This window comes from Bombus flavifrons, chromosome 7, assembly GCF_040668555.2.
Source record: "Bombus flavifrons isolate JBK064 chromosome 7, iyBomFlav1_principal, whole genome shotgun sequence".
In the NCBI taxonomy this organism is placed as follows: Eukaryota; Metazoa; Arthropoda; class Insecta; order Hymenoptera; family Apidae; genus Bombus; species Bombus flavifrons.
In genome coordinates, this window is record NC_138448.1 from 16,732,225 (window position 1) to 16,740,299 (window position 8,075).

The following is an 8,075-nucleotide window of genomic DNA, read 5'->3' on the forward strand; positions in this document are numbered from 1 at the left end:
GTTAACATTTAATTTTACATTTTAACATTTAATCCCTTTATAACAAAATGTTTGCTCACTCCTTTTCGATACTCACCGAAAATACCTACTAAATTTTATCCAATCTTACGTTACGTTATAATTTTAGAAAACATTTTCTGTTAATGCCAATTTCTCTTTAACACAGTCTTTGTAGCATTTACTTAGTTCGTTCGTTTACTTGTACGTGCATACATACGCACATACGTATGTAGATCATATGTATTCGTACATATAGTCATGACAGTCCGTGTATGCGTACGCGTATGCGTATACGTATTGCACGTGTAATGTATACACATGTATAGTATATACTTTGCGGTCGTGATAAGATCGAGAAGGAACTTGCGCAATCTCGAGTTGCGATTACCACTGTCGTGGACAGACCCGTCGCCGCCACTGTCGATAGATTTTACCTGTATCTTGTATTTTCTATTCTATTAACGGAGAAACTACTCGTTACCTTAAAACTTTAAGATATAGAGGTAGATACAAGAATCGTATGGAACTTCTTAATGAAAATGACTTTCGTAATGTTTCCAACGGTAACTCTACTTTTATCTTGCATTGCCATATTCTCAAGTCGGTGCTTAAAGGTTACGTTAACGCGAGATACATATATCGAGGCTATCTCTACCGCATGTATCGCGTAATAGTTGCCATTACATTTTTATTTTTTTCCCCGTCTATCTATTATCCAGAATTTGAAGTTTCGAAGGAAGAAATTTGAATCGACCGAGTGTTTACAGAATATTTTTCTAGGTTAGGAAATACGTACCGTTCGTTCATTGCAAATCCGCGAGATGACCTCGAAAGTGATTTGCAGGCTTTGGAAGAGGCGATTGCAAAATCGGAATGTCTGATAGCAATACACGTTTCCATGAAATTTGAGATACGCAGCGTGAAACATCGTGGATGAGCAACATTTGACTGCTTATAGACTTTATTATTGGATTTCCTATATGATTTTACATTTAATCTGAACTATTGAAAATGGAAACGATACGATTAATACGATTGCTTTCAATTTATTAATTCATTTCGGTAGACATTTATTCATAAAACACGCAAACATTTTTCCCGCATTTCTGTTACAAATTCTATGACTAATTTATTTTTCTTATCTTAAATTTTTCACATTTTTCTTATTTTCACATGTCTCATGTAAATACATATATACACATATACGATACGATAGAGGATTCGGCCGAATAACATGATTAATAATAACATAATTAATAATAACACGAGGTGATTCTTTATGCAGAAATAAGAAGGACATATAGAATACAAGTTTTCTTATGTGACGCTCCGTTCTCGAGAAAATCGGCTTTGAAAATTTGTCAATGATTCTATGCTCGAACGTGGCTAATTCCGAAATGGGCAGTAGTACATAAACAACCGTCAACGTGTTGTTTCACACGTGAAAATAAATCGAAAATGTAGAATTAAGTTAAGATTCCTGCTCTAGAGCACTTTGCAAAATTCTTCTTGTCTTCTTAATCTTCTTGTAATCTTAGTAAAGCAATTATCTACCGCAGGTAGATATAAATATTAAATACTCTTGAAAATAGATTATACCGAACAAATTTCAATGATATTAATCATGCAGCGAATTTTTATCATTATTATTGGTAAATGTTCACAAAACCACCTCTGCCACCACCTCTGATGTCGATGATTCTTTAACATGTTGTCAAGGTCATCAACCCGAGTAGTGTTAAAAACTTGTTATTAAAAAAAATGTCTAAACGAAAATACATCATTTTCCGCGCGTTATTTACATTGAAATACAAGCTGATTCTTGATTAACTTAAAATTGGATTTGCATCACTGTTATCATATATGATAAAGTATAATATTATTATATTCAATTATAATAAATAATGTATATATGTATATATGTATATTGATCCTACTACGTATCGAAATATCAAATAATTGTAATATGAACTTTTCAATGTGACAATAACTTTTTAACAAACCGCCACACCTAATTGAAATCTTCGCAACGCTTTGCTCAGGTTAATGACCTTGTATTATTTTTCAAAAATGATAAGCGGCATGATAGATATAGAAGAAAGTATGTCGGTGCTAAAATTTGTATCAATAACGTCATTACTGATTGTGTTCGCTATTCTCACGTATACCGCTATAGGCTAACGCCCCATTCATTTGATCCCGTTTCCTTTTTTCTGTAACAGCCAGCCTCGAGTCACTGATTTTCTCGTGTTCTTCTACTTCTCCCTATTCTCTCAACCGTTTTCGTTTGTCTTTCTCAATTTAGTTCATTATTTCAATAAAGAATATAAGAAGAATTAATTTACTGTACGAATTCTTCTTAATTTACTATACGAAGATTTAGCTTCAAGGAATAAATTAAAGCAGAAACAAAATACATCAAGAGTGCTCGTGTACATATTCAAAAATGATTGATTGTAATAGGCGCAAGCCTCGATGTAATAAGGAAATACGATACAATACGATACGATACGATATGATACGATACGATACGATACGATACGATACGATACGATACGATACGATACGATACGATACGATACAATACAATTTCAGTAAAGAATTATTAGCAACATACATCTTGTAGAACAGAAAGCATCATTAAATTGTTTGAGAAAGTTGTATAACTTTAATTGTATACCATATGTCGTAAGATGAACTCGTTTTGTAATTATTTTCCTTACTGCTTATCTAAATGCACAACCTTATTTTACCCTTATCTTGCTATTACATTTATTTTGCTATTTTGCTATTTTATTATTTTGCTATTGTCTATTCAATCTAACGTATTCGAACGTTATCCAACTACTAACCATTATGTGTATATGTCTATCTATTATTTATTGCACAAATCTTTACCTTTTCATCTAATTTACCTAGTTAATTAGCTACGCACTTTATCTTCGCACTGTCCTTCTTCTTCTTTTCCAATTTCTTCACCAGTCTACAGCCCTATTTCTACTCCTTCGTTCTCTATCTTTCTTTTTATTAGAGCTCTTGTCACGAGCTCTAATAAATAAATATATATATATGAACTAGCAAGAAACTATAAACTCTAACATAAAAAGATTATTATACGCTATACACTATATATTAAATCGATTCGATTCAACGATAGTTTACATTTTCCAAATAATTCTTGTAAATGGTCTGTTTTATTAATTCGAGTAACTTCCCATTATAAAAATTTCATCGTGAAAGGGGAATGAGAAGTAATATAGTTTAGGTTAGAGGAAAATAAAAAAGATCGATATTGAGATGAAAGAATCGTATAACCTAAACAAAAGAGCTAATTATTCTTGCATAATTTTTAGTCTACATAACAGTGTAATTCTTGCATCGTTCTATATAGTTTTCATAATTCTGCTATATCAAAATACGATTTGCTAATAAATACAGAAATTCCATTAGCCAACATCAATTAAAATCCAATACGATCATAGAATGTCAGACTTTCGTTCCAAGTTCCTTGATCGAAGATAACTTGACTACGCGCTAGATTTCGCGTTCGACCTTCGATTTGATAACGTTAGGATAACATTTCGATGAGAATGCATTTATCACCTCACACGGAGCGATTAAACCGACTCACATAAGATTTCATACATGTGAAAAGTGATATCCTTATTAAAAGAAAAACGAAACACGACATACTAGTACTAATAAAATACATAAATATTATATAAAACGCACAAATAGATAAAACTAAAACTACTAAAAATATTGCTAGCACTCTATAAATAATTTCCCCCTATATTAAAAGAATATTTACTTTTTTTCTCTGCATTACTACAATCAAAAATTTAAATGAAAATAAATTATCTCTGCACATTTTCATTCGTTACTTATTCCACAACAATCCTTCTTTCCACATACGAGAATCTCCGACGTTCATATGGCGTTAAATTCGAATTTTTCTGTAGTTGTTTAAACGCATAAAGGCGTTAAACATCGATAACGACATAATAACAAAGTGGATGTGTAGACAAGCACGGGCTGGAATTCTATAGCTCCGTTTCACATACAGAAGTCACCAAAATGCATCATGAGATGGTAAATTCAAATTTCCATATCGATCTTTAAACACATAAAGGTGTCGAGCGTCGACGAGTCAACATAGTAGTTTCGTAGACGAGTTAGAGGTCGAACTGCAGCTCGATAACTCGTCTTCTTGGCTTAACGGATTCACTTAGAACACGAAACGTCCATATACAGCGCGTTACGAGAGAAAGAAGTCAGCGAGCGCGCGCGCGCGCGCGATCGAAGAAAACCTTCAGCCACAAGAATCTCGCGTTAAGGAGCACTGATCCGCACTGTGCATCGTGTATTACCCCGGGGAGGTGGGGATAGAGGTGCAGAGTGCAAGAGGGGAGCGCAGAGGGGCTCAAGGCCGGTCACGCCGTCATGCCAGAAAGCCTGCGCGCCGAAATATCATGACTGTTCAACTCGGTTAGCCTCTCTTGCTGCTCCGATTACTTCGCCCCGTTCGTAGACACGCGACTATATCACGTTCTCGTTCTTCCGTCGCGGACGAAAGTCGCGGAATCATGAAAATTTTGTGTCAACAATTCCGTCCCATGGATTAATATACAAAGCAGAGTAAAAAGGGATAAAATTGTGATGTATAAAGTATAAAAGGGAAGGAGAGGCGGAGAATCGACTCTAGGACAGGTGGTACAAACACGGAGGCTGACAGCTGATAGTTCGTGACTTTTGTATCGAGGGAAGTTACGAAACTCGTTACCACGAGAAAGGCTACGACACAGTCTCGCAGGAAAGAAACGGAACACGTCGGTGTGTGAGAGCGTGCGTGTCGAGTGCATTCGCGAGTGCATTCGCGGTCGAGAAAGAGAAAGAGGAAAAGGACGTGAAGAGACAAAAGGGAGAGACGGAGAGAGATAGATAGTTAGAGATAGGCAGACAGACAGATAGATAGATAGGTAGGTAGATACATAGATAGATAGATGGATGGATAGATGGATAGATGGATAGATGGATAGATAGATAGATAGATAGATAGATAGATAGATAGATAGATAGATAGATAGATAGATAGATAGATAGATAGATAGATAAACAGATAGATAGATAGATAGATAGATAGATAGATAGATAGAGAGAGAGAGAGATAGATAGATAGATAGATAGAGAGAGAGAGAGAGAGAGAGAGAGAATGCGCGAAATCGGTAATCGATCGATCTGCGATCGAAATTCACTGCGTCGATTTCTATCCTATCGTCCTACCAAAATTGCGGTGAGGCCCTTAAAGCGATTTTAAATCGGCGAAAGAACACGTTTGTCAGGGAAAAAATAAGGCAAAATGCGAGATGAAGGGCGAGACGTGGAAGAAGGGTAGAGTAAAAGAGGAGAGAAGAAGAGACCGACGAAAGGAAAGGGGATAACGAGGAGAAGGAGGCGGGAGTCGAGGGGTCATCGGGAAACATAACCTCTGTACGCGCAACGTTCGAGTAACCGACCGAAGTAATTTTCGACTTTACCTTCACTTCCGATACACTTCCGCGTATCTGGCTTCCTTACCTTATGTTTCGTGCAACCCCACGATCGCGATGAAGATTGCCCGTAAGCGTTCGCGTTTGAAGCCAGCGTCTGAGATCACACAACACTCTTGACAGTTTTCCGCGGTGATGTACGGCTCGGCTGGTATAGTTTTTTCGGCTAGTACACGAGGACAGACAGGCCAATAGATCACAACACTACTACCGACACTTTCGATACGCGACACTATGGTAGACGTACGATCGGGCGTCTTCGGACGAAGTAACAGGCAAGCGAAAGAGCTTGGCACACCTTCGCGTCACGTTACAACGAGCCACGGGCAGCTACAGGCACGGGCTACCTCGGACTCTCCGTCTCCGTCTCCGCTGTTGACTGGTGGCTACCTCACACCACAAGCTCGTCTCGTACCTGTGTCTCTCTTTCTCTCTTTTTCTCTTTCTACGCTCGTGCTCCGAGCCAGCAGCCGGTAGTACAGTGCATTGCCACCAGATGGACGTGTGCATCAATGTACATAATGCATATAGCGAGCGATTCTGCACGAAATTGATTTGAAACGATGCTCGAGAAATGGAAATCAAAGAAAAGAAATTTCAGAAATCGCTCCATTCGTCGTTTCATCCAGTGTATCTACAGGTATGTTCGTTAAAGTGGACTGATAAGGTATAAGATAAAATGTAACAGCTCGTAATAATCGTTGAGCATAAATATGTTTAAATGTAATTTTTTTATTATAATCAGTGATACAATCGTAAAGACTAGTTGGAGAAACATGTTAAACGTTTGAACTTAACTTCTATCGCTATAATAGTATTTAATTGTTAATTAACGAAGGAGAAATTACAGATTAATTGTATAAATGTTAACAAAAACTTATCTTACTTAGGATATTCTTTTTTTAGAATACTTTGATCCATCGATAATCGAAGAAACTTAAAGAATGATTGTAAAACATTTTATATTATCAATGTTAGTACAGATTTATACGACAAATAACCTATTTAATTATAACTGGTAAATCAATACCTTTTATTTTACCTCTCCGAATTTGTTACTAAATAGTCGTACTATTTATTAGATAGGTTATAGTGAAATAATCTTTAGAGTCGATTTTTGGGATAATTTTAATCGAGGAACGTGCAAAACAACCGATACGTTACACGGAAGCAGGATTTCAATATGGCGGACGCGCAACTTGATCTAACCGAAATCTCGCTAGTAGATCGAACACATGGTTCGTCATAATGCATCGTTTATTTTCTAATAGAGTATTACGTGTACTCGGTTTGTTATCGTTTATCCTGTGATTTTAGTGGAATAGAACAAGTTAGAGAAACACAAGTCGATCTTTGCAAGAATATGGAAGGTATAAGTGTAGATTTGCAATCAACCAAGTATGCAGTCTATCAATGCGGTCTATCATCTTTGAGAACATAATTAAAAAAGGTAGAACCTCGATGGAAAATTGTTTTGTGCCTACCAAGTATTGTAGAAAGCACTGCACCCTGGACGTTTTATATATTTTTTTATATTATTTGTACTTTATCTTCTCAAATCCTGCACTCCCAAACTTTCTATAAACTCATAAAAATCCGCAGTCTAGTAATTACCGTTGTATTTCATGATTTTTACAATTAATTAAAATTTTATTCACAGACTGATTGATCAACGAAATCGATCGATTTTATTTTCTGCACAATGTTTCTCATAGGTATTTTAGTTACGAGATTTGACAATTTTATTTTACTTATTCGTCCATTATTATTATTATTATTATTATTATTATTGTTATTGTTATTATTGTTATTGTTATTATTGTTATTGTTGCTGTTATTATTATTATTATTATTATTATTATTATTATTATTATTATTGTATATATGCTATATCGTATTGTTTTATTACGTATATTTCATTACGTCAATTAGCATTTATGAAATATTTTGTTAATTTAATGTACTTGTTCTTCGCTCGTTATTATTTGGTATAGAGATATACAAAATAATTAGAGAATATGAAAAAATATCAAAATAGCTTGTGAATAGTGAACAACGAGGTTAAAATGAATTTCGCTGATATTACAGTCGAGTTCGATTACGATATTGAATTCGGCGTTAATCAAGTATTGGGGAAAACTTATTTTACTGATTGCAGAAAAATGATTGTAGCGTTATTAATTTAATTAAATTGTTAGTAATATCGCTAATTATTAATTTAAAGTAAATCAGTAAAACTTGATAAGCTCAGATAAACTTGATAAATGGTTGAAAAGAAATGTTCTATATTTCAAAGTATACCATAAATTAGATTCCATTGGACAAGTAGATTTCAGCGCAATATTAAATAAATTGTACAGAAATGATTGTATGGGATTTTGTAGAGAAACAAGGCGTTTTGATTAGAGAAAATGATTGTTTTGCTACTGGCGCAAATAAATCATTAGCTGGATTATATTCAGTGTTGTTAATTATATTAGTGTTATTAATTACGGTTCGACTTGAACGATTAAATTGAATCTAATG

At 34.9% G+C, this 8,075-nt stretch overlaps 1 protein-coding gene across 3 annotated transcripts in view; it reads right to left on the bottom strand.

Annotated features, from left to right (window-relative positions):
- Hr39 (nuclear hormone receptor FTZ-F1 beta) overlaps window positions 1-5,981 on the bottom strand; it is a 29,541-nt gene extending 23,560 nt beyond the window's left edge. For 2 of the 3 annotated variants that reach the window (XM_069116380.1, XM_069116381.1), the window contains exon 1: window positions 5,578-5,980. The gene's annotated coding sequence lies outside the window, so the exon portion shown is untranslated. Of the gene's footprint in view, window positions 1-5,577 lie in introns of all 3 variants that reach the window. The other variant, XR_011173524.1, reaches the window with a different exon arrangement.
- Window positions 5,982-8,075: the final 2,094 nt, after the last annotated feature.